The following is a 27827-nucleotide window of genomic DNA, read 5'->3' on the forward strand; positions in this document are numbered from 1 at the left end:
TGATTGAGGTCCACTCCATTTTCGAGCCCATCCTCTGCATCAGCAAAAAGGGGTCTAGAGCCAGAGGAACCCCTAGACAGAGAGGGGAGAGACACGCAGTCAGATGGCGTTGGTGTACAGTAGGAAGGAAGCCTTGAGTGCTCCAGCGCTGTCAATACTGAGCAGATACCCGGGCTTCTCAACTATCCATCCTGGAGCACAGATGGTGTTAACTTAAAAAAAAAAAAGTTTAAAATGTGGCATCCAAGCAAGGGCGGCATCCTTTTAAAAGGTAGTCCGAGTAGGCCATGCACTGGTCCACCCAGGAGTGGGCACTGCTATAGAGACAGGAGCTCTGTCCAGCTAAAGACAAGGGCGCTCTCATTTTGCTCCCAAGCAGGCTGGGAAAGAGAGAGCCTCCAACAGCAGTAACAGGAGTATCTCACCCACAGGAGCGTCCAGAAACCCGAAGGCTGCCGTCATTTTCATCTAGCAAAGGACCCTTACTTCTTGAGAAAAGAGAAACAGTAAATATTTTCAAAGGGTCAGCAATGGTTTATAGGTTCACCTGGTACACAGTAAGTCGGCTATTGGATGTTATTTAGAAGTTAGAAATTATCCTGGTTACTTGACCCTCTCAACTCGAGTACTTCGAGGGGCAGCGGAAAAGAATCCTCTCCAAGTACTGACTTTTCATTATTTTCCACGCAGATCCCTGACGACAGGAGAAGGGAAGGGTTTGTCCGGGGGAGGGTAGACTTCTCCTAAAAAGAGAATTCTGGAAGTCATCTTAATTAAACAAAGAGGAAAAAGCGCCAGACAGGAGTGGGTGGGGGCTGTTTTCTCTGTGTGGTTGGCTGTGGTGCGTTCAAGATTCCTAACCTAAGATGAGCTTCTGCGCTTCAGTAGGAGAGCTGCTGCCCCGGAGACGGTGCTGGGGAGGCGGCGGCGCAGGTGTCCCGGTTCCCGCAGGTGAGGAGGCGCGGGGTCCCGGTGGGCCCCAGGTCCCGGTGGGCCCCAGGTTCCGGCGCCGCGGCCTGGTGGCGGCTCACCGGGAGTCCGGGGCGGATCGCGGCGCGCAGCTACTCGGCCCGACGGGCGCGGCCCGCTCCAACCCCTCCTGCGCCCTCGGCTTCACGCAGCAGCCCGAGCCGCCGCCCTCCGCCTTCCTAGCGGCTGCTCCTTTATCTCTTTGCCACCGTTTCTCTCCGATCCCTCGGCCTAACACTGAGCGCGTCCGAACTAAAAAGAAACACAAAATAACAATAAAACAAAACTCCTTCTTTTGAGGGAGCTCAGGAAAGCGCGCGCTCCGCGGCCCTAGCATTGGGGACCCACCCGCACGCGGGCTGGGACCGATGGCGCAAGGGGTGGAGGGCACCTTTGGTCCCAGGAGGCGATGGTCCGGGTTTCTTGGGGCCCGGGAGCCGCGCGCGCAAACTCTGGGGGAAGTTGGTTACAAAGTTTCCGAGCGCGGCGTGGGCTGGTGCGAGGGAAGCACTGGGCGGGGTGCGCACGCCCAGAGGCCAGGACAGAAGCACTCCTCGCGGTGTCTTTGTTCTGCTCTGGGTAGAGACCTGGCGGGGAGTCGCTGGGCGAGACCCACACCCGCGACATTCCAGACCCAGCGGGAGCCCTTTGCTCCCCGCCCTTGGCATTCCCCCAACCCAAGCCGGATCACAGCTTCCAAGTCCCCAGGCTTCCCTTTACCCCAACTCTCTATCCCCAAACTTCACCAGCCCGCTAAGAACTCCAGGGTGGGACTGGGGCTAGCAAAGAGGCTGGAAGCCAAGGTGCGCACTGGGTCGTCCGCCAGCTGCCGGGTGGGTGTTCTTTTTGGAATGTTTTTTCCCCTTTGCCCCAGAAACTGCCTCCCTGGGAGGCCCCCCTTCTCTCCCATTTCTCCCACCTCGCTGCTTTCTTCTTAAATTCTAGTGAGATCTAGAAGGAAAATTAGCACTGCCTCCCAGTCAGCCACTCAGCGAGCCAAAGCTGGGGCCCACAGTTGGGCTGAGGACGAGGGGTGGGGGATGATGAAGATGGGGGTCCCCAGTTCCGGAGGTCAAGCAAAAGACTTGGAGAAGGGTGGGGAGTTGTTCCAGATCCGAGACACCTGATTTGTTCGGGACAAGGCAGCGGAGGAGGGGATGGTAAGAGGGGATACTGAGCTGGGCATTGCCAGTACCAGAGGATGTAAAACGGGGAGGCAGTTAGGTACCCCGAGTTAGATCTTTTGGGGCGAGGACTAGGTAGTGGATAGGGAAGGTCACGGGTGCGGAGCGCTTTGCTCCAGGGTCTGAGGAGCGCGGGTATCCTGAGAACCTTCTTTCTTTGGCAGTTTGAGACAGGAAGGGATTTGGGGTCTGAGCGGGTGGGCGCGGTGCTGGAGCTGGAAATCCGCCCTTGGGCCCCTGGACCGAGTTGTACAGCGCCTGCAGCAACAGGTAGCCCAAAGAGGTGGGTGAAAGTCCTGCCGGACCCCCAAGCTGGCCTTTGTCCTGCTGATTCGAGGGCGCTCCAAGGGGCCGGCGTGGGTGGCTAGGAGTGGGCGAGGGAGGGAAGGAGCAGAGTTTTCTATCACTTAGAGCCCCTTCGACTTGTTTGGTGTGCTGGGTGGAGGAGGGTGAATCGAGTGGAAGATCGGAGGATGGAGAGGCTCGCGTGCGCCCCACCTCTGATTGTGTAAGCGCCTTTATCTTCTAGGGTTGACCCTCGACCCTCCGCATTTTGTCTCTTGAGATGATGAAAAACTGACGGAAACTCGATGCCAAAGTGGATCTTTCACACTGATTGGCAGGGAAAGTGCAAACAAAGAGGTGCATCTCCCGGAAACAACGATTTTGGAGACCCCCCTCCCTCCGTAGACTTGAGCGCGTTGGGAAGCTGGGGGTGGCAAAAGGGTTGGCGGGGTGGGTACCGGGACCGGCTTCTCCTGAGAAAAAGTTTGGAGCGAGGTGGAGGGAAGACGGGGTCGGGCAGACTGGCTCGCAATGGGGGACTGAGCAGCCCCGGCTCGCCTCAAGGTTCCCTAGCCGGGCGGGAGATGCGGGAGAGGGAGGGGGCGGGGAGGGAGGGGAGGGAGAGGAAGAAGGGGTGAGAGGGAGAAACCTGCCGCCGCTCGCCGCCTCTTTGTCTGCTCCGGGACTGGGAACAAAAGGGGGAACTCTGATGAACTCTCTCTCCTCCCCTCTCCCCCGGACGCCCGGGTATCTCCCTCTCGCAACTTTGCCTACGCGACTTTCTCTGCTGTCAGGCCACAAAAAAAGTGTCCTAGAGCCTCGCCGACTGCAACAAGGGAAACAATGTCTCTCCAAAGTGCGACCAAGTGAGGAAGAAGGTGAGTGGAGATTGTCGTCTTGTTTACCTCCGGGCCCCTCGCTCGCCCGGCTCCCGCCCTTCCAAGGGCACGGTGTAGGCTAGTGGCAAAGTTTGGCCAGGGCACTCTGTACCCCCGTTTTCTCCGTCCCTTCTCTTTTGTTCTGTAACGAACTTCCATGGATTGTGCTACTTCACTTTATGTTTCAAATGGGCAAAACTCAAGCAGGCATTACCCTCTTGTGCTTCTGCAATGAAGAGCTGGGGGTGGGGTGGGAAGAGGGTATCCAGAGAGGGGGCATGGGCTCACTTTCTCCCAGTGGCGCACTTACGCGATGAGAATAGGCTCATATTGGCGGGGACCAGACCAGTCTCACCCCCCAACTGCAGCCTCGAATTTGCTCCTTGAAAAAAGAAGAGGGGCGGATTGAGGGTCATTCCTTCACCCGTTTTATAACTTAACTCTCTGCGGAGCGCTCCGAGTCTTCCACGCACGACACAAAAAGATTGTAACAATAGAGTGCAGAAGAGGTTTGGGTGTAAGGGGCCGCACTGTTGTCTCTGCGGTCCAGGGCGTTCCAATAAACAGACGAGAGTTTGGAAAGTTTTCTTGGGGGCCGGGGTGGGGTGGAGGAAGCCCCAGCTCCAGGCTGTCAAGAGATGCAGGGATGGAGGGAGGGGATGGGGCCTGGACCACTAGTTGGAGCCGGCCATCCTCTTGGCCCCTTTCAGTTTCAGGACCCACCCCGAGTGACCCCTGCTGTCTTTGGGACCCATCCTCAGCTCTCGCTGTGCATACCCCTCCCCCTTCAGTGTTCTAGCCTGGAAGGGGGCCCCGAGTCCCAGGAGCTCCCCCGACCCAGCCCTCCGCTCCGCCTTTTGTGTTTTAACCTTTTGTTTCTACCGGCCACGCCCGCCCCAAAGAGGGGTGGTTGTTCCAGCTCCTGCGGGCAGCGCACTTCCCTCGTTCACGGCGAAGGGAGACTCCCTCACTATGTTCCCCAAGTCGCTTCACGTTGGAATGTTTCTAGGTTGGTTCTCGCCTCAGATGGAGGGGACTCTCAAAAACTAGCCAACGTCTTCACTGGGTCTAGGATCTCTTTCCGGGTGTTTTCCACTTCACATACAAAAGCTGCTTGTCTTTTCCCGTCACTTGGTTACTACTGCAAGAGGCATCTTGGAGACCTAGGTTGGGGGTTTGTTGGAAGTGAGCAAATGTTTGCTCTAGCTGTTGGGACGCATTTAAATATTATGAGGTGTATTGGTTCTGCAAGACAAATTTAGGTCATTATCCTCAGGTGTGTTTTGTGGGTTGGGTCCAAATAGGGAGATAATTTATCACCTTCTCCACTTTCCTCCCTCTTCTGTTCCCCAGTGCTGGAGGCTTTCTTCACACTTTTGGATGTGTTCACGCTTGACAGACAAATGAAACGTCAGACTGAACGCACTGCTAATAACTCGGGGAAACACCCAAACACAGTCTTTTAACTTGTTCAAGTTATGATTTCTTGTGGTGCTAGAGTCGCGCACCAGTGAGTTTTCATGTCAACGACTGAGCTATATTAAGGGACAGTTGCTTTTGTCTAGAAACTGAGTGTAAAGAGAGAGACTTGGAAGCTGACCTTGATTCGTTTTAATTGTGCAGGTGTGATTCTTGTGAGCCTCTAAAAGCATCATGCAGTGGCTGGAGGACCTCTGGAGTTGACCTTCTGTGTCCTGCAGCGTTCTCACTGGATCTATCAGGGGGCCACCTGGAGTGCTGGTGCATCAGACCCTTCCTGGATGGGAAGCCACCAAACCCCTTCAATTGGAGTTGCTTCAAAGTTACCTTGTTGGGATTTGGGGCAATGCCTTCCTCCTGTGGATTACTACACTCTGGTGACTGGGAGTCCTCCACCTGGAAAGGTTTGTTCTCACTCTGTGAGCCCTTCCTCTGGGGGTTGATAGGTAGGCCTTAGGAGAATGGTCTCCCTGTTTTGATCTGTGGCCTGATCAAAGTGGTTTACAACTTCAGATTTCCTTGTTTGGAACTGGTTTTTATTGATTCTTTTTCACTTGCAATGAAGATCTGAGTACTTCTGATGAAATTTTATTAACTTTACAATGTGTTCTTTAACATTTGCACATATAATGAATGTGAGTTTATGGCCACTAAGGAGATTTAGTCAGGGGTCCAGCAGGCAAATGCCCTGTTTTATTTATAGTTGATTTTCTTCGTAAATATCATAGTGGGTGTTTCTGTGTTAGACGAACTTACATGGTATTTTTCACTTTGACACTTCATTTTGGTACATGAAATCCAAAAGTGGTCAAAACTAAATGAAATTTTAATAACAAGGAGTCGATGTAAAGTACAGGTTCTATCAGAAAAAAAAAACTTTGACTAGTGACTGAACCAGTAGATTTGATTGACCTTCACTTTTAGGTTTTATAATAGCTACCAAGTTTTATATTCTTTCTTTTAAATCTCACAATTTATTTATTTATTTTATCTCTGTGAGAATGTAGTTGAAAATTCACATAGATACTGTTGGTAATGCAAAAAAGTTAGTTCTGATATAGTGTTTACTGTCTTTGTTTAAGTGATGGTTTGCCTTACAAAATGAGAGTTTTCTTTCCATGGTCCGGTCAAAGGAATTACTTAAAACATTTTTATCCTGATATGAGTTAAAAAAGTATTGTGATTTGCTTATTTCTAGTTGTATAAACTTAGCTCCTGGGCCATCCAGAACTTCAGTTTATGATCTCTAAAATGAAGGTCTAGTTAATCTTTACGAAATCTTTTTCATCCTAAGATTCTCTGATTTGTTGATTGCTTCTATAATTAAGACACATCCTCTCCTGTGAAGTTTATTTTCCAATTGTTGAACAACAGAGGTGCCGACATGGAAACCTTAGTGAGAATTAGTCGTAATTATTTTGTATGAATGCTCAGCTACGGGAAGATAACTTCAGGAAACCTACTTTATATTTTCTGTAAAGAATACCTTAGCAAAGTGTGCCGAATGGAATTTCAGATCCCTTTATGTGTTTTTACTAAAAGCTTATCTGCTGGAATCTTCTTTTGAGGTGGAGAGTACAGTTTTACTTCCCAGCAGGTGTTTTACCCACCAATATCTGAAGTGGGTATATTTGAATTCGTTTTTAATGGTAGGCCAGTGTTGGTCTCAGAGGCTTAGACAGACTTTGGAATGAAACAGAAGGGACCTGGGAGCCCAGCCTAGGCAATTACTGTGTACCTTGGCCAGGTTCCTTGATTCCCTTGGGTCTCGGCTTTCTCACTTGTAAAATGAGTATCCTAACACCTATCTCATAGAGTTGTTGAGGGGATTATTATTTTTTGAAAAACACGTATGTAAGAAAACACTTTCCGGTGAGGGCTGAGCATCTATAAAATATAATGAAAGATACTGTTATTAGCTTTCACAGTGAATTAGTGATGTTTCAATACATCAGATTTTCTTTCTTAACTGTCTCACAAACTTCAAACCACATTAACCAGAAATATTCACAGTCAATTTGGACAGTTTGCATATATTTTAATTATTTTTTCTCTGAACATATATCCTGTCAACTTTTTTATCCAACTCAAAGCCCGTTCATTCAGTTCATCAAACTCTCTTGAACTCATCTCGACTACATGTAAGTGTGTTGCCGAAGGTCAGGGCTTCCTCTCAGACCTTGTGGCCATTTGTTCCCCTACAGGAGAACCTGCAAATTGAGATAATGGTGACTTTCTAGAACTGCTTTACTCCAGTTTACTCAAACACTCTATTTCCATTGCTATTGATGAACAGACTTAGGGATAGACTTAACAATTTTATTTATTCACTTGTCAGCCAAAATATAAAGTAATGGCTGAGTTATCAATACTTCTTGATAAGGAGTCCAAGAGGTATTACTGTGTTTTCTAATATTAGTCTTTACAGAATGGTCTTTCTGTAAAAAACAACAACAACAACAACAAAAACCCTTATGGTTAATATAAATGGTACTTGGAAGACTAGTGTATCATTCTGAAATGAAGTTCCAAGTTCCAAATTCCTTTTCTAGATCTGTAATTTACCTAGGCGTATTGTTTTCTCTGAGTGATTATTTAGGTTGAAGATTATATTCATTTTACCTTCACAAAGTTTCTGTCAGGTATATTCAAGTATTGCCTTTTCACATTTGTAATCTGCTAGCAGATACTTGCCTAGAGATGATAGTGTTAAAAAATTTTAAAAACATGGACTTGATCAATATCAACATAGGAAAAGATCTTTTGAAAAAAGTCGTGTCCAAAAGTTTGTTGAAAGCATTTGTTTTACGTTAGAAAGTTATATGTTACTCACATAGCAACTGCTAACATAACAACTTGTAATGTCAGAGTTTAAAATAATGAATTCATTAAGATTTGTCTTTATGTTGTTAATTGTTTAGATTATAAACAAATATACTTAATAACTTTATAATAGATATCAAATTTTATGGTTTTACATTATTTAAAATGGCTCATCAACTTGGAATAGTTTAAATTACTGTAATCAGAGCGATCTACCAAGGTGTTTGCAATAAACTTACACAGGAAGAAAATCTGATCGTGTAGTTGTCCCTTCAACAAGTGACGACTATGATATATGCTAAGGATCTTATAAGTTAATAAGAAGCATTTCTTTAACTTTGACTTTCACAATAAGTATCCAGAGGTGATTCTCTGTGTCCTTAGTTATATTCTGGGTACCATTTCTACATACTTATTTGCTATGAGTTTTTTAAGTTACTTGTTTGTGTTCGAATTTATTTTGTTTTCTCCTCATAGCCTCAAATTTGTCGGTTTCTTAAATGCCAGTTGTCTCTGAGAACTGGGATGATATTTCTGCCCATTATTACTCATTAAAGCCATAAGTGTTTAGAACTATATTGATCATGATGGAGCCTTAAACTTGCAATTCTCCTGCCTCAGCCTCCCAAGTCACTAGGATCATAGGCATCCATCCCGGTTTCATTAATTCTTTTAGGTACTGTTTTTGCAGAGCTTTCTATGTGCCAAGCATTGCTCTAAACATTGGGACCAATAAGTAAGCAAAATAAGTAACACCCCCTGCATTCTTAGAGCTTGTACTGGAGTCAGTCAGCCCTGTGCTCCCAGGTGATGTACTATCGAGGAAAATGGATCAGGGAAAGGAGACGGGAGCAGGAAGGGAGAGGGGCAGTTTTCAGTAAGATGGCCAGGGTTGAGCTCCTGGGGAAGGTGGCGCAGAGAAGTGACGTGAAGAAGCAGAGGAAGGAGCTCCAGGCATCAGGGAGTCAGAGCCTCAGACGGAGGGAAGGACAAGAGGAAGACTTAACAGGAGACCGCCCGGAGGACAGCTGGCTGGAGTGGGTGAGCGCAGGGCACAGTGGGAGACGGTGAGGTCAGAGTGGAAAGAGGAATGTACTGCAGACAGCAGGGGTCTTGAAGGCCAGGCCTGTGGAGTGGACGCCAAGGTTGGTGAGATGCCATTGTCGGGTCTGGACAGTGAATGACCTGATGTAACTCGTGTGTGACAGGGAGACTCTGGCTGGTGGGTTGAGACCAGAACAGAGGTGAGCAAAGGCGGGAGCGGGAGACCCCCGTGAGAGGTGGTGTGGACTGGGTCAAGGCAGCGTGGAGTGGTGAGGAGGCGGATTCGGAATGCATTTTGCAGTTCAGGCCGGAGGTTTTCCTAGTGCCTTGGGTGGGAAGACAGAGAGAGTTAAAGTCTTGCGTGATTCCAAGATTTTTGGCTCAAGTCCCTGGAAAGACTGAAAGCCTTTAACAAAGAGGAGTGGGCTTGCAGGCTGGGACACCTGGGGACTAAGACACTTTTAAGCATTTAAGCAATTTGATAGTCATTGGGGTTTCGGGGAAGTGATCCAGAGGTTCAGCTTCGTGAGTTGGAAGCAAGTAAATGGCATTAAAGCCATGAGCCTGGGTGAGATCAGGGGGGACCAGTGGGGAAAGAACAGAGGTGTCAGAGCCTGGGCTTCCAGGGGAGAGGGTGCAAACAGCAAGAGGAAGGGGCTCCCCGTGGGGAGGAAGCCCGGGAAGGAGGGGCTTCCCAGGGGAAGGCAGGAGGGTGCTGCTGAGCCGGGGAGTGGAGGAGAAGCCAGGACCCATCTTCCGCTCTAGTGTCCTGGAGGGCCTGGCTGGGTGAACTCTGATAACACAGAGAGAGCCTGTCCTCGCCCTCAAAGGGACGGTCCATTAGGAACCTTTAAAACGTCTATTCTAACTCAAATGTGCTGGTACTTTATAATTGATGGTCTTATTGCAGGAAAGCCTCACAGCAGCCCAAGGGAGACGGGAGGCGACGTATTTTATCTCATAGAAGAAGAAATCAAGACTCAAAAGTGCCGTGACTTGTCCAAACTCACCCAAATGTGAGCTAGAGCTCACATTTTGGCTTCAAACCCTTTGTCATTCACAAAAGGGGTCATAGTGACAAGGCAGCCAGTTCCTATGCACTGAGAAGGTGATGCTCACCAAGTACAGAATTCAAGCCGGAGGGAGTCACTATCTACTGGGGTCAGGGAAGATGGATTTGGAATTAAAAAGATGCATAGCTTTTTCTGTTTTCTTTTTTTGCAGTACTAGGGATTGAATTCAGGGCAAGCACTCGACCACTGAGCTACATCTCCAGCCTTTTACTTATTTATTTATTTTTGTTTTGAGGCAGGGTCTTGCTAAGTTGCCCAGGCTGACCTTGAACTTGTGATCTCTTTGCTTTAGCCTCCCAAGTTGTTTCGATTGTAGGTGTGGACCTCCTGTGCCCAGCAAAGACACATAGAAAGCCTTTTGTCATGTGCTCAGAAAAGGAAGAATATTCCAGGTTTGGAAAATGCAATGTGTACTACAGGTGTAATCCCACCCCTGAAGTCCCCGTGACTGAGGCAGGAGGATCACAATCTTGAGGTCAACTTCAGCAATTTGGCAAGACCCTAGTTTCAAAATAAATAAAAGGGTTTGGGGGATGTGGCTCAGTGGTAGAGCACCCCTGGGGTTAACCCCTAGTCCCCCAAAGAAAATAAGACAAACAGGAAAATAAAAAAGAGAAAAAATGTAATGTACAAAAGCCTGGGGGTATGAAGCACACTGGGGGTATAGCCCAGTATGGCTGATATCTGGGTTATATTCAGGGTGCTGAAGCCATTTGCTTCATGCTTAACATGAAGAGGAGTGGGCGGAGATAGGCTGAGTGACAAGCACCAGTCCAAGCTTGGATTGAAGTTGCCTAGGTAGCATCTTAAGTGTGCCTCAGAACCCCTAATAGCTAATCACAATGCAGTTAGAAATGCTTGAACACACACATCGTCACAAATGTGTATTTTTAAAATCATATTCTTCGTCCAAAATTAGAGGTGCATCCGAAACACACAATGCTGAGCAGGCTGTGGTGAGAGCGATTCTCGTCTGTATCCATCAGGATGCTTTGAGCCTCAAGTAGGACACTTCCCAACTCACAGTGGCTTAGAAAGTAAGGATCTTATTTTATTTTTCTTTTGGGTTTCTCACTAGAGGAACTCAGAGTGGGACTAACTACGTTCACAGCTCAGCAGCATCATGGTTTCAGCTGGCACCCTGAGATGGAGGGGTGAGTCGATATGTTGGAGGTGTTTCAAGCACATAATTCAGGGATTCTGTGATTTGGGGGGTAAATGTGCAAAGTTGGGCAGCCGTCACCATTTTTGGAAATTTTCACACCCGAAGCCTTTAAGGAACCACCAGTCCTCCAAGTTGGCCCATTCCTGCCATGGCAACCACTCTGCAGCCACTGCCTCTAGATCAGCTGTCCTGGGTGTCCACCTGAGTATACCCACACAGTGGCTTTTTGTCTGGCTCTTTGCTTACCATTGGATTTACGAGGTCCCTCCACATGGTAGCATGTACTGGCCCCTTGGTCCTTTGTAGTGTCTGGTGGTATTCCATTGTAGAGATGTGCCCCTTGGGTGACCTGGTCATCAGGTACTGGCTGTGGGAGTTGTTTCTGTTTGTTAGCTATCAACAAAAGTACTGCTGTGAACATTCGTGCATTAGTCTGGACCTATGTTTTCATTTCTCTTGGGTGATACCTAGGAATTGAACTGCTGGTTGATGTGATAATTTTTTTAATATTTGTTTTTTAGTTTTAGGTGGACACAGAACCTTTATTTTATTTTTATGTGGTGCTGAGGATTGAACCCAGTGCCTCATGCATGCTAGGTGAGCGCTCTATCAGTTGAGCCCCAGCCCCAGCCCTGGTATGGTAATTTTTATTAAGCTTTTAAGAAACTGCCTGTCCTCCAAGTTGGAAATACCATGTTACAGCTTTACGAGGGCCCCAGTTTCTCCATATCTCGGGCTTTTATATATTTTTACGAGTGAGAACACCTTTCAGAGAAGCCCCAAGATGATTTCCTGAGAACTATAGTAGCCCAAGACAACTGGTCACGGCCAAGGGGATCCTCAGAGAGGCCTGGATTGATGGGCTAGCTCCCTGGCCTGGGAAGGATCCATACTGTGCCAAGTGTCAGAACAAAGTTAGAGAGGACATCCCCTGGCTGTCCACAGGCTGTGGGGTGGGGAGAGATGTATTATTGACTTAAACATACAAAATAGAGCCTTGTGCTGTGTGTACACAATCGTGGCTTAAAAAACCAGCCAGAAATGCAAACCGAAGTCATTGATCTTATTGGGACCCAGGTTATTCAAGTATCCTCTGCTTATTACATTAAGAATTTCTGAAAATCAACCTGTATAAATGAACAGCACAACCCGCCCAGCCTGGCCACGGCAGGCAGCTGCTAAGCCCAGCATTCCTTTGTGATGAGGCAACATGTAACTTTTCTGGCATTCTGCAACAGTGTTTCATAATCTTGAAGAAGTGTAAGCTCACAGCCACCAAATCCTTGGCTTAAGATACAGAAAGATGCTGAGACTGGGTTAAGTGTTGGGCAATTTGGCAACAACTGGGGGAAAGTATTTGAGCAAGGATAAAAAATAATGTATTTTCATACTCCTATCCTTATTCTTTTATAGTTAAAAAAATACATGTTTTGTTCTAGGACTATGGCTCAGTAGTAGAGCCCTTGCTTATTAACGTGTGTGAGGCCCAGGGGGGAAAAAGATTGTGAGGTGTAAGGATTCTCCAGAGGTGGAGAATAGTGATGCTTTTTTTTTTCTCCCCTGCTGGAAAATCCCAGAACATGTGGGTCAACACATTTATGATCAGTGGGATGATGACCCAAGAGATACAGGTATAGAAGTCTCTGAAAATCGGAAGCAACAAACAAACAAACAAACAAAAAACACACAAAAAACTTTATTTCTAGGATACACCAATAAATCATTGTGGTAATTTAGGCTTAGCATCAGATCACTGTGGGGTCTTGAAATGGATTTCTGGCACACTCGGGCTTTAAGAAATTTCGGAATAAATACTATACGATGTCTAGAATTTTGATTTTTGATTGTTTAGTGTTCTCAGAGAAGTAGTAGTAATCATTACATAAGCTTTAATTTGTGCAACAATGTCTTATTCACGATCTTATTTGGCTCTCCCTGGAATCTCATGTATTAAGTGTTAGTAATATTCTCATTTTACAGGTGATGAAATGGAGGTTCAGAGAAATGTCTGTCTGGTTCATGTGGTCAAACGGGTAAATGGCACAATGCCCATCTGTCGACGGCGCTAGATTAGGGATATACAGCGTCCACCAGGAAGGGAGAAAGGTCCCCTTGAGGCACCGACTCCACCTGACCCTTTGTCTGGTTCTATGTTGATCAGATTTCCTCTTATTCTGCAAATACTGTGGATATATTTTGAGGCCTAACTATTTAATCAGGCTTGAAAAGAGGAGGTCTACTCTGCTGGATTCCTGAGAGGGCAGGTTGCAGGCAGCCTGTGGGTGGGAAGGCGTCATTATTTGTAAGGAACTCCAGGAACATGATTTGTAACAATGTTCATCCAATCCTCATTCTACAGCAAAATAAAAATGATTTGGGGATCATCCTTTCTCCTCCCCCCCAAGTCAGGTTCCAAAGAAGAGCTGTGGACAGGCTCACAATTCCTCAGTTGAATCTCTGAGTTGAAGACTTCTCTTTGGCTCCAGCCTGGTTTTGCCCTGGCTTGGTCCTCCCTGCCCCTCTCTGTCTCTCCCTTGCTCTCTCCCTCTCCCACACAGATATGGTGGTCCCTGAGTATCCACAGGGGATTTCTTCCAATACCCCCTTGGATAACCAAATCCTAGATGCTCAGTCCCTCTACAGCACGATGTGATTGCCTTTGACCTGCCCACATCCTCTCCTGAACTATTCATCATCTCTACATTGTCTAACACATTGAAAATACTGCGTAAATAGTTGTTCTACTGGAGTGTTTAGGGGATCATGATGAGGAAAACAAGTCTACAGGGGCACTTGGTTATTCTCTGGTTGGTTGAACCCAGGAATGCAGGACCCACAGGTAAGAGGACTGGCTTTAACTCAGAGCTGCCTGGTTCAAACCTTCTCTCCTCCAGGATGGGCACCTAGTACTCTCCAAGGTCTTACCTGTCCAGTACGGGGTTTCTAAAAACCTAGAGCAGAACTGGGTCAAGATGGGCCTCCTGCTTTGTCCCCCATTCCTTGGGTCTGGGTCACTGCTCTAATTTAGCAAATCCTACGGTGGTGCGGTGTCTTGGATTGGAAGACTTCTTGAGCCAAGAGAACTTGAACCTCCCTCAGTAGGCCACCCCAGAACTTACATGGCCGGTGTAAATGCCTTGCTGTGTGTCATTGAGGTTCAAGGTGGCTTGGCACAGCTCCTGTCTGGCTTGAAGGGTGACCTCTAGGTGTTAGAGCAAGTGAGCCAGCCTAGTAGGGTGCTTTATGCAGCTCCTTCCACACTCCTTCATTGGGGTGCACGGGGTGAAAGAAAAGTCTGAAAACTCAAAACACCCCAGAGTGTCGGTTCTTTGCTCTCAGGCTCTGTGTGGCAACCCTGGGTGTCTGCTCCTTCTTTTATTCCTTGCCACAAATTGACATTCGGGGGAGCTGTCCTTCCTGTCTGTGTCCTCCTCTGGAGAAGTGTCATACACCGCCGGCACTGCCAGGACACTAGTTCCTAAGACGGGTGTGGAATGGAGCACCCATGAGGGCTGGCACAGTTGCTCATGTGACAACTGTGCTGGAATCATTCCGACTTCGTTCGGCCATGGCAATTAGAATAAAATAAAACTACAAGCATGTGAGTTAAGCCTCTTTTATTTTCCTTTTTGCAGATTGGTATAGTTCAAAGGACAAACAAAGTTCACTTGCTACCACTCTGTCTTTAGGGTAAATAAACCTTGGTCCTATCGTAATAGGTTTCCAGCATTTGTCTCAGTGTGGGAATTTGGGTGAAAGTTCATGGAATGTTTTTCTTCAAAAACTTCTGTCCATTTCTGCTCAACTCCATAGCCCAATTCAAAATTCCCACTTTTCTATCATCATTAAACTGTGGTACCTAAATATATTGCATCGGTTTCTAGCCAAATGGCAGTAGGAGTGTATTCGTGCAGCCAGCGAACAGATAAGGGCAAGAAGTATCATGTTGTCAGGATCCTGCTGCCAGGACCTGGCTCAGGGCGGCATCTCCTGAGCCCCCGGGGTTTGTGCATGCTGAGGCTCTCGAACCAGGGGTCTCCCCTGAACACAGGAGGCAATGCAGGTGCCCAGAAAAGAGGCTCCGTCCTGTTTTCTGACTGGGGTCTGCATCAGTGCCTCCGCCCCTTCCCTGCTGACTCTGACCTGGTCACGTAGTCTCTCGCCTTGTCCTCTGATGCACGCCCTGGCCTTCCGGTCCTTCCATTGCTTTTCCACCCAGAATAGCTCTGCTGTTCCTATCCCGATGCTGCTTCTTGTCCTTGGTTTTTAATCTTCTTTCAACCTCACTCTTAGGGTCGGTCACCTCCCTGGATTCTGGCCAACCCCAGGGGTCTTGGATTCCGCCTCCCATTCTTACGGAACGATCTTGGATCCTAACATGCTGCTAAAAACCCAAAGTCACCCAGCATCAAAACCCAAAACCCAAACTCTTTATTCGCTGTCACTTCTGCCCTTCTGTAGGGTGTTGGTTGCTCTGATTCGCTGTGTGGGTGCCATTGAAACATGGTCCTATACCCAGCAGACCTTCTCTCAAAAGCACTGAGCTGTGCTGAGACCGTCTTCACATCCGACGCATCTCAGTGTTTGTGCAGAGACCGTCTTCACGTCAGATGTATCTCAGTGTTTGTGCTGAGCCTTTGAAAACTGGTCATGGAGGAGTAACTGTGTGGTGGGTCTCTATTAAGCAGACTGCTTGATGAGCCCACAGGAGGGATGGGAACAGCTGGGTGGCGCAGGCTGGCGCTGCTGACAGACCTGGAGTGACTGAAGGACAGTAGAATGCTTTGTTTCGAGTTGCTTAAACCCAGAACAAACAATATTTTATTGTGAACCTAATTTATAAGCAGCTGGTGACTGAAACCCCATTGCTTGTAAAATGGCCTGGGAATCGGGAGCCCAGGGGACAGAAGGAGAGTGTTCCCTCTGTGCCCTTATGTATATTTTGAATTTTGAATCAAGTAACTGTATTTATCTAGTTGATACAGGATGATGAAAAGAAACAAGGGAGGGAGGGAGGAAAGACATTATTAACTATAGGGAACCATACATCAATTAAGTGGTGTTTCTCAGTGACATGCTTATGTCGAGCACTTTGTGCAGATCTTGGGAGATGAAAGTATCGGGTGAAAGGAGCTCTTCAGAGATCCCACCTGCTAGTAGTCTTGGGGGACACGGCCTCTACACCCATCAGCAGCCCCAGAGAGCAGGGATCGTTACCCACATCTGCATGCGAGGACATGGCAGCTGTGGACATGGAGCTGGGATATGAACCCGGCTGCACCTGGCCCCAGACACCCTGCCATGTTGACCCTGCCACAGAGCTGTGCATGGGAATCTGTGAGCTCTCCTCTGGGACCCACTACCTGGTGACAACATTCCCCTGGTGACACTGTCTGCATGTCCCAGTGTCTTGCTCCTGTTCTTCTGTGTCCTCTTCCTTTGTTTGGCCATTCAGAGCTGATGGTTCTCTGAGGTTGCCCTTCTTCCCTCTTTCCTTCCGTCCCTCCATCCTTCCCTCCTGTCATCCTCCTTCACATACCATCAAGAACCTGTGGTGCGTTAGGACTGGACCAGATGCAGCAGATACAAGGCTGAGCAAAACCAGGCCTGGCTCCTGCCATTATGTCACCTAAAGGGACAAGGGGCTTGTGACAAACATACGTGGATTCTTTGAGAATTGACCGGGCCCTCTGAGCCTGGCCTTGAGATGTCTGGTGCCTAAAGCTTAACTTTTTTAAATAAACTCTTTGAATATGGAATCATGTTTTCTGTTAAGTTTTATTTTGTCTGGTTTTGTGAGGACGCTCATTAATAAAACTTTACAGAACCAACCTCTCAACAAACATATATTTGGGAAATAATGACTGAATATTTCTTTCATGATTTCATGAACAATCTGAAACCGTGGTTTAATGTATAATCCACCACAAAATCATATATATATATATATATATATATATATATATATATATATATATATATATAATTTATTTATATTTATTTTTTTTATTTTTTGAGGGAGGGTACCAGGGATTAAACTCAGAGCACTAGGCCACATCGCCAGTCCTACTTTGTATTTTATTTACAGACAGGGTCTCACAGAGTTGCTTAGTGCCTCACTTTTGCTGAGGCTGGCTTTGAACTCACAATGATCCTCTTGCCTCAGCCTTCCGAGCCTCTGGGATTGCAGGTGTGCGCCACCGTGCCTGGCGTACAAAATAATATTTGACTTTTTAAAAAATTTTGATGCTAGTCATTGAAGCCAGGATCTTGTGTGTTAGGTTCATCTGCCACTGAGCCACGTCCCCAGCCCTTATATTTGATTTTAAAGGGGGAGGGCAGAGGTGAGGAATTTTAGGCCTTGTGTGGATCCTAAAATACTTTGGGGCAGCAGAGAGCTTCCTGACTCGGCTGTGCAGAGACAGGCCCCAGACCAACAAGAACGCCATGAAGCAACAGCAATAATAAGCCGTTCAGAGTCATGATAGCTGGGACAGAGGTGGGAAGCAGTCACAGAACAATAAAGACAGCATCAGTGGGGGACCAAGAAAAGCAGCCCGAATGACGGCTTCAGCCAGGCTGAGAGTCTGAGAGGAGCTGAGCGGAGCCTCACAGCCCCACAGGACCATGCGCCTGAGCTCGGGCAGAGAGTGCTTGACAACACGCCTGTTGGCACCAATTTTTGCTCTGCTTTGCTTGGTTTTCAGTTTTTTAACTGTATGGCTGGAAGCCCCACCTTCCCAGGAGGGTGCAGAGCAGCGTTGGGTAAGCCCTCCCCCACCACCCAGGATGATCAGGTTCTAAGTCCTGGGACCTGTCACGGTTACCAAAGAAGGAGAATAGTCTTCGCACATGTGATTAAGGATCTTGCCCTGGGGACATTGTCCTGGGTTTTCTAGGTGGGCCTGTCCTTAGAAGAGAGGGGCGGGAGCAGGTGTGAGAACAGAGGCAGAGGTGGGGGTGATGTGGCCACAAGCCAAGGAGTGCCACGGAGTGCCACGGAGCCCCCACAAGCGGCAAGGAACACTTTCTTCCCTGAGCATGGCCCTGCTGACACCAGGAGCGATGATACCTCTGCTGATTTAAGCCCCAAAGTCTGGGATCATTTGTCACAGCAGCCCTGAGAAAGTCATCCAGGCCGCAGCCTTGCTGGGGGCCTTCTGCTATGCTTGCTTCTACACCCTTGGACCCTCCACTATGAGTGTTCAAACTCACTTCTTCATGGGTTCAGAAATTCAGGGCCTGGAGATTTGTATTTGAAGTTCTATTGGAAGGCAGAGAGACAGCATGATATTGGCATTTATTTGCAAAAGAAGAAATTAGTACCCCTGAGGCTTAGTACCTTATGAGTTTATTGCCACTTGAAGCTTGGATTTACACTGCGTTTTAATGTAGCAATTCCTTTGCTGTGCTAGAATTTTAATAAAACCACCAGGAAAGCCTCATCTAGCAGAACAAGACGAGCAAGTCCGTCAGGGCAGGGGTTTGATGTCTTAATTAGATACTACCTCAGTGCCTGCTCTCTCTCCTGATCTGACAGTATCTAAATGACAGCGTTCTGGGATTTCTGGATCCAAGCCGAGATGTCTTCTGCTCAAATCTTCCATGAAATGTAATTTTGAAGCTGTGAGCTTGGTTCTTACTCAAGCAGAACCCTTAGTGTATTTTACTGGGGCTTCAGCTGGATGGGAACTGTGGGATCTTATTCTTTGGGAAGTATAAACAGTTTGTTTTTATGTTTGAGGAAGCCACAGAGAAGTATCTGGGATTTTGGCTTAGTAGCTTGGTCGGGTGGTGAATATTTTTTCTTTCTAATAGTATGACATTCTTACAGGATTTTATTTTCTTCTGTAGATTCACAGGGTCTCTGCAGACCATTTATTTAGGAGGTTCAGTTACATTGTAAACTCCAACTTGGAGTTAAAATAAATCGCTAGAGCAGTTTACCAGTATTGTTTAAACTAACTACAAAGGCCAGGGAAATTACACACCATGCAGCTTTGTGGTTAACGTGTTGATGATTTTGTTTTTGTTTTTCTATAGAGCATAGCTAGGGTTTTTTTTTTTTTTTTTTTTTTTTTTACAGATTTACAGTGAGATTTATTTTTTGCCCTTTTCCACATTCAAGTATTGATAACACTACTAGATTTTGCAAAATTTAGTCACTTTCATTGTTTTTAGTAATAAAGTGTAGCTGGTACCTACAATAATATGGCTAATGTGCAACCACTTTGGCTATGCACGTGGGTGGGATGAGGATATGATTTGAAAGAGACCTTTCCCCCCATGGAATTGAACTTGTGTTTGACCTTATTTTCTGATTAAGGTTAGATTTGACATTAGGGAGTTTAGCTATAAGGCTCCTCACCTCCATGTCCAATTAATGGCATCCTTGGGTTGAGGTTAGCACCAAACCCTTTCTCTCTGCAATACTTTGATATGTCCCAATGCCATTAACTTTGATTACCAATAGCTGCAGCCCTTTTAATTACTGAAGAATTAAGTGGGGTGATCCCAACATTGTCTAAAATATTTTGTATGAAACTCCCTAGAGACAGTTCCATGCGACAAACCTCATATTATTTCACCCCAAACATAGTAATTGCTCAATAAATTATTATTTGCTGAGTGAATCTATGGTTGAATAATGATTAAAATCAACAAGTTTTGATGTCAGCAAGGGCTTACCTAGTAATCTGAGTATCCTGGGGTCTTGTGTCAATGTAATAACGAATCTGTTCTTACCTAGGCTCTGCACTCGCCAGGCAAGTGCTCAGCCACCAAACTACATCTCAAGCTCCTAATAGCTAACCTTGTGTTCCACAGAAACGTAGTCTTAAACAGTTTCTTTATGTGTCCTGGAGAAATGTGACCCGAGCTACAAATCTGAACCACGTTATGTGATCTTAAATTTTCTAATAGCCTCATTAAAAATGAACACAGGTGAAATTATTTTTAATTATATGTTTTATTTAACTCAGTGTACTGAAAATGTCATTTTGATATGTCATCAAGATAAAGATGCTGGTATGTGTTCTTGATACTTACATATATTTTGTACTTGGGGTACAGCTTCATTTGGCCTAGCCTCATTTCACATGCTCTATAGCCACATTCGTTTAGTGGCGACCGTGTGGACAGCCCACATTTATACCGTCCGGAGGCTCCTATTTTAAGTAATTAGTTTTGCTAGCTAGATGTAAAACTCAGATTTTTAGAAGCCATTGAGTGTGGTACATGGATTGTCCCATCAGTGTGCAACTAAAATAAAAATCACACAATTAAAAATTCATTGTTCGCTGGGTGTGCTGGTGCACGCCTATAATCCTAGTGGCTTGGGGGGCAGAGGCAGGAGGATCTCAAGTTTAAAGCCAGCCTCAGCAACTGAGCGAGGCCCTAAGCAACTTAGTGAGACACTGATTCCAAATAAAAATTAAAAGGGCTGGGGATGTGATTCAGGGGTTAAGCACCCCTGGGTTCAATACTGTACCAAAAAAAAAAAGAAAGAAAAAAAGAAAGAAATTCATTGTTTTCTTAGATATTATGTAAAGAACATAATGCCCTCTAAGTTTGGGGGGCCATGGCAAAGCTTCCATTGCTCTGAGATTCAGATGTCTCTCAGGTACCTTTGTTGGAACAAGGTTCTTATACTCTCTTAAGCCTCAGTGTCCTTTTCTGTGGAATGAGAGTAATGTTTGTCTCAAAGTATAGAGAGAACATTTGCAAAGGGTTTGAAACATCGAGTACTCATTATTAACTGTAATGAATTTTTTATTTAGAATTTTCTTTTGCACACAAAACTATGGAAAAAAAAACTGGCTGATTTCCCCTTTATGTATGCTAGAAGACATTTCATAATATTTTTCCCCCCAAAGGCTGCCCGCTCTTGCTGTGGCAGGACTTGCTGTGGTTGTTTGATGGAAATGAGGTAATGGACACTTTGAATCCGTCCGCGCTGTGTGCCTCAGGTGGCTTCTGCGCAGGGGCCCTGGAGGATGCTAGGGAAGAGAAACCTGGCATTGACAGGTAGGAAAGCCCCGGCAACGCTCAGTTAACCTCTTGGAGGTATTGAACAGAATTCAGAGACTCCATTAATGCGTTTCCATGAAGCATCTGTCAATATAAAGCCAGAGTCGAGCATCCAGAGTGGAAAGGTGACCCTGGAGGGGACATGATACAGGTATTGTCCGGGCCATGCATTCTGCCTAAGGCTCATCCAGCCCTCTGCTCTCTTCTGATTTCATATATATTTGGCAATGTAAGATTTATGATAGGAAAATGCTTTTAGCCATTGTTGGTTTGCCTTGCTTTGGGGAAGGGTGAAACAAATAAATATGAGGTCACTGAAGACAGTTTTTTAGCTAATGTTACTGTGGCCTACCAAAGCGCCGAGGCTTGGTCAAACACGGGTTTTCCTGTCTTTAGGGGGTGCACCTTCTTAAAGAGTTTTTGCACAATTGAAGTACCTTTCTTTACTTGATTCTAAGACGATCTTCATGATAAAGGACTGGTGAGCAGAGGTCTGTGGTTGGGGACACGGTTGCTGTAGCTTTCACCAATAATTCAGCAATGTTCTCATCTTCCTTTAATTTCGGAAAAACACTTACCATGCAAAGATTAATAATTTCAATAAAATTTAACAATTCCCTGACAGATTTAGGGAGAAATTATGATTATTGAGGCTGGTGTTGACTAAGGTTCTCCTGCTGTTAGTTATTTTTTTAATAAAACCTTTGCCTGATTAATGTCAAATCTTGGTCCACACACAGCTGGACATCCCCAAAGAACCCTGAGCTGTGTGGTTGAAAACGAAGCTTTGAATGTTTTAGTAACAGCAACGTGCCTTTTGTTAAACATTAAATTTTCCAATAAAATAGATACGATGCTTTTTATATTTATGTAGGTTAAAAACACACCTCCTAATACAGAAAACTGGCCCTTGTAGTTTTTTATGTTCCACAACATGGAGAACAGCTTGGTTGAAATAGACACACTTTGGCTGGGCGCTGGTGTGGGTCTGTAGTCCCAACACTTGGGAGCCTGAGGCCGGAGGACCATTTGAGCCCAGGATCTGAGAGCAGCCTGGGCAACATAGTGTAACTGTCCGACAGAAACAGACATTCGTGTAAAAGAAGAAACTCTCTTAAGTGTTGCCCTTAACATTTTTTGGTATTTAGTGATGGTACGATGGTGAGTCTAGACTACTCTAAATTTAAGTACTCATTCCTTTGAATCTTTGGTTGTTCAAATCTTAGATTTGGCTTATCTTTGAATAGGGAACAGTTGGCAAGCTTAAGGAATTTTCTTTGGAGGAAATCTCCCTGGGTTGCTTTTGCTATGAAGTTAAGGTGGTGTGTGTGTGTGTGTGTGTGTGTGTGTGTGTGTGTGTGTATGTGTGTGCAGAGCTGGGATTGAACACAGGGAGTCACACATGGTAGGCGAGCACTCTACCACACCCCCAGCCCTTTGTGTACTTTATTTTGAGACAGGGTCTTGCACGTTTCCCAGGCTGGCCTAGAACTTGGGATCCTCCTGCAGCAACCTCTCAAGTAGCTTAGATTATGAGAGGGCATTTTTGGATCTTTCCTTTGCCATAGCTGACTTAACGGAGATGTTTGAAAGTCGTTCCTGTTGAGAACACGTTCTGTCTGAGTTGTGTGTAGGAGTGATGGTGGTGCATGCATGTCCCTGGCACTAACCCAGGGACACAGCACTCTACCAGACACTGAGTCTGATTTGGCATCACCCTGGATTCCTGAAAAGGAGACCATCTCTGAAGAACTTCTGGATCACGTGTTCTCTAGTAGTGGAATCATAAGGGTGAACTGGATGGGTGCATATTTTCTCTCCCTTGGAAATAAACTCACTCACGTGGGTTCCTGCGAATACAGAAGCAATTGCAAAGCTGTAGACATCGTGTCCAGCTCAAGACAAGCGAGTTTATTTGGGAGACAAAGAAGTAGGAAAGGAAGGGGCTGGTGGTGTGGCTCCGTGGTAGACCTCAGTACCACATATAAATAATTAAAATAAAGGTATTGTGTCCACCCACAACTAAAAAAATATTAAAAACAAGAAGTAGGAAAGTTAAAAAGCTGGTGAATTGCAAATAGAAGGGTTTGCTATTTCGTATCTACATGCAAATACGGTTTTTCCTTTATTGTGTTTTTAAAGAAACGTAAGTGGAGTAAAGCACTTTTCATCTGGTGATTGTGTGTTTGGAACCTCTTTTGGCTTTTCTGTGACAATGACTGAGACTGCGTCTCAGTTGATGCTCACCGTGCTCAGTGCTCTAGAGGTGGCTCGTTCCAGCCCAGGGGATGAGAGGGAATGAGGGGTTTCTTTCTGCTGAAGCTGAGTGACTTCCTGGGGTCCAGGGAGAGACCTTTCCCCGGCTCTGTGGGTGGTGACCCTCACTGGCTAATTTGCAGGAAAACTGTGCAGCAGAAACAGACTAGGGTCACTCTGGGGCCCTCATGGTGGCTTGGGGCACTCATGGGGCACTCCAGGTGGCTGCAGTTAGGTCAAGCTCAGTTCATACATTTGCCTTTGGGATTTGCGTGATCATCCCAGGGAAAGTGGAGTCGATTTTAAGGAATATTTCAGAAGAGTCACACAAGTCTTCTCATAAGTCTCAGTTCATTTACCTTGGCATGACTTGGCCAAATTCACATATATATTTATATATTTATTTATTATTTTTTGGTACTGGGAATTGAACTCAGGGACACTGGACCACTGAGCCACATCGTCAGTGGTCCTATTTTGTATTTTATTTAGAGACAGGGTCTCACTGAGTTACTTAATGCCTCATAATTGCTGAGGCTGGCTTTGAACTCACAATCCTCCTGTCTCAGCCTCCCGAGCCACGGGGATTACAGGCATGTGCTGCTGCTCCCGGCTCCCATATTTTTTAAGCATCGTCTCACCTGTGTTGAGTGTGCTGGAAATGTCGCAGTGTTCCGGTGAGCTAAGGTGTTTGTACTTACCATGGCACGCAGCGAAGTCACTCAAACTCCACGAGTTGTTAGGTTTCCCTGGACTCATTATTGCCTTGGGGAAGACCCTGGCTTCTTGAAGGTCAGTTTCTGGACTGCGCTACTGTTGTCATCTGCTCCATGTTCCCCTGGATAGAAATTCTGTAGCAGGGATGCTGGCTTAATTTCGATGATATTTGATTAGATGTAATTTAATTAAAAAAGACAGTGGTGAAGTTAAGTCCGATTGAGGATCCAGGATGAGGTGCTGGTGTGCCCCCCGTCTTTCAGTGCCTGGTGGGCTCCTGGCCCGTGTTAGAAAGGCTCTGAGTGTGCAGCGCCGCTCCCAGCACTGGAAGGGTGCACCCCGCAGGCGATTTGGATTCTTGTGTGCTGTTTGGGTGGTGTCTAGGAATGTCTGACGTCCTCTGATTCTGCCCAGGTGGCTACTGAGTGTTAAAAACATATGCCTGCAAACATTTTAAAGGCTGCGGAGTGGACGCCTCATTTGTCATTTTAAAACTGAGCGTGCAGACCTGTAAGGGTCCCTCGTTAATTACAGGGCTTGACATTTCTAGGACTCACTGAGGAAGATGCAGCTGGCTGTGAATCACGTCTGCCCGTGCTGAAGCTGCAAGCTTCTGTTTTATGGCACCGAAGAACAAGTTCAACGGAGCAGTCGCTTGGCTCAGCACCGGGATTTTTTTTGCCTCTATCAACTTGCTGATGCAGCACTTGTATAATAAAAATGGACCTTTGCCCCTCTTGGAAGCGCTTTAAATCTAGACGAATTTATGTTTTATCAAAAGGTTAATCTTGACAAATTATTGTAAATTATTTCTGGAAGGTCTCTCGACAGGTGCAGCTGAATTAATCCTGTACACTTAGGAAAGCCGGGCGGTGTTTTCTGTGGCTGAAGTTGGACTAGGAGACGAGGATGCTCAATAGACCGCAAGGATGAGTCCTTGGTCCTGCCGCGCAGATAAATGATGTTCACGGGAGGTTGGAGTGGAACTTGATACCGCTGGCTCCAGGACTCTACTTTCTAGGGTCATCCATTTTCCCTTCCCGTCTTTGTGACCCGCCCCTCTTCATTCTTCCTTCCTTCCTTTTTCTTTTTTTTGGTGGGAAGGTAAATCCTCTATTCATTTATCTTGTGGAAAGAAGTATTCTTTGTGTTTTCATGACAGGCATTTCTCGTACCAATTGTTCTAGAAGCAAGAAGACTTTTTCATTTGACTCTCTGGTCACATGGAGGCAGAAAGAAGATGATACCAAAGTGGGGCTTGGGGGAGGGTTATGAGTTGGCTGTTCCAACCGACCACCCAAGTACGTAAGAGTAAAAAAGTCTTGAGTGCACACCTGCAGGATGGGGCTTGATAAACAGAACAGATAAATTCAGCCCTGTGGATGCAGCCCTGCCCTGGGGAGCTGATACTCTTATACACACACACACACACACACACACACACACACGACAGCAAAGCACCAACCAGTGCATTTGTTTCTTCCCTTTCTGCAGTGAGTGAGCTGCTGGGGCTGCAGTAACAGAACCACAGACTGGGTGACTCCAACAACAGAGGTTAATTTTCTCATGGTTCTGGTGGCTGAAGGCCAAGATCAAGGTACTGGTAGGGTTGGTTCCTCGTAGGGCTTTGAGGGAAGGGGCTTTTTCTCGCCTCTCCCTGGCTTGTAGAGGGCCATTTTCCGTCTTCTCGTGGTCTTTCCTCTGCATCAGTGTGTGCGGATTTCCTCTTCTGTCAGAGGAACCTGTCACCCTGGATCATGGCCCCCCTGTGGGTCCTGCTATAAGCTACTCACCTCTTTAGAGAGTCTCGGGGCCTGGGGGTGTGGCTCCGGGGCAGACTGTTGGCCTAGCTAGCACGGGACCTGGGTTTGGTCACTGCAAACAGGCTTCCAGTTGCCGTTCCATTTGGAGGCCCGGGGAGTCGTCTTCAGCCTGTGACCTGATGGGCCCAGCCCATCCCCTGCACTTAGCTCTGGTATTAACCACCAGCCTCTCTTCTCATTTCCTGCAGCTGTTGTGCTAAATCTGTAGGAAGACAGCATTGCACTGTTGTGCTCTTTCTCTTAGACTGCTCCACACTAAGGATGTGGAAATTGCTTTAAGGTTTTCTCAAAAATGTGGCCGCTCTCGGGTGGCCGTCCCTCCTCAGCGAGTCCGATTCGCTGACCTCCCTTCTTGTCTTCCCGTGGTCTCCCTTGGTCTCGTTTCCCGTGGTGGCTGCTGGGGATGAACCCAGGAGCATCGTTCCTCCGACTTCCCTCTGGACTCCTCCCCTTTTCTGTTTTTCCCTTTGGGACAGGGTCTCACCTGTTCCTCAGCTGGTCTCCAACTTGCCGTGTTCCTGTGCCAGCCTCCTGAGCTGCCGGGATCCCAGGGGTGCGCCTCGGTTTGACGTGGAACAGAACAGTGAGTGGAAAAGGAGAAAGGGTACATGACGCAGCCAGTTGGTGCTGATAAAGGCCTCTTCATCTTTAAACACCGTCCATCTCTCCGTCACGGCACCTGTCTGCGGAGTTCAGAACTTTGGGATATAAATAGATATTGTCATTTCTTGGGAATATTGTTTCCTAAACTTATAGCTAATATGCATAGAGAAAAGCACACCAACCCTGGGCGGACTATTCAACGAGTTATGGTGAAAGGAGCTCTTTGGGTTAAGAATGTTGACAGGTCCCCTTCGCCTCCTGGTCACTGTTCCTCTCAAAGGTGAGTCCCATCAAGACCATTAGCTTCCCCACAGAAGTCTCATGCTTCTTCCCATTTACATCCCTGGAACCGCGCTCCGTGGACTGCGCTCTGTGGACTGTGCTCCGTGGACTGTGCTCCGTGGATTCCTGGTGTTCGGCTTCTTTTGCTCAACCTTTTGCACATGGGATTCAATCATGTCGCTGGGTGTAGCAAGTGGTAGTTTCTCATTGTCACGTGGTGCTCTTTTTGTTTCTGGTACCAAGGATTGAACTCAGGGGCACTCACCACTGAGCCACATCCCCAGCCCTATTTTGTATTTTATTTAGAGACAGGGTCTCACTGAGTTGCTTAGCACCTTGCTTTTGCTGAGGCTGGCTTTGAACTCATGAACCTCCTGCCTCAGCCTCCCAAGCCACTGGGATTACAGGCGTGTGCCACACCACCTGGCCTATGTGTTTATTTCAATACACCACCCCGTGTTTATCTGTTCTGCAACTGGTGAACATTTGGGTTCTTTCTGGTTGCTGATTATTAGGAATAGAGCTGCTAAGAACGCTAGTTTCGTACAGACACATTTTTTTAAACAATTAAGAAATATTAAATTGGCAAGTAAAAATTGTGTTTATTCAATGTGTGTGGCATGAGGAATTGATAAATGCAGATGTTGTGACTTCCTGGTGACGTGTCTCTTGTGAACATACGTGTGCATTTCTCTTGTGAAAGGGAGCTGCTGGACATTGAGCACTAGTCAACATTTGTAGATGTGCCAGAGAGACTTTTCCAAAAGCGCCTGCTGTAATTTCCCCCTCGCCAGCAGTGCATGGAAGGCCCATGTGTCACTGCAGCTGGGACCATTTTGGAGTCATCCTCTCAGAGTAAGAGTGGGATCTCATTGTGACTGTGTTTGTATTCCCATGCAGACAAGTGGATTTGGGTGTCTCTTCGTCTGTTTTATCATTCACATGTCCTGATCAGTGACACCACTTTGGGTAACCATGGGCACCAGACTGTCCCCGACATCCCCAAACTCTTCTGAGCCTTCAGCCTGTGGTTGATGGGCTGATCGCAACCTGGTGCTGGGACAAAGAGTGGCTTTGCTTTGGACAGTGGAGATCTCCACTTATTATGGGAATCCTTGTTCACTCTCAGAAGTGTCGGAATTTGGACAGTTAATTTATAGTCACCCTGTTTATCGTCATCACCTTTCCTGCAATACTTCTCTGTCTGTCACTCATTC

The 27827-nt window shown here is 46.6% G+C and overlaps 1 long non-coding RNA gene across 1 annotated transcript in view; it reads left to right on the forward strand.

The window, feature by feature from the left end:
* The first annotated feature begins 4945 nt into the window (after positions 1–4945).
* The window catches only part of LOC139706287 (uncharacterized), a 174914-nt gene continuing 152032 nt past the window's right edge, over positions 4946–27827 (forward strand). The window contains exon 1 of the long non-coding RNA XR_011707896.1: positions 4946–5199. This is a non-coding gene — a long non-coding RNA (uncharacterized lncRNA). The remainder of the gene's footprint in view (positions 5200–27827) is intronic.

Source organism: Marmota flaviventris, chromosome 6, assembly GCF_047511675.1.
Source record: "Marmota flaviventris isolate mMarFla1 chromosome 6, mMarFla1.hap1, whole genome shotgun sequence".
In the NCBI taxonomy this organism is placed as follows: Eukaryota; Metazoa; Chordata; class Mammalia; order Rodentia; family Sciuridae; genus Marmota; species Marmota flaviventris.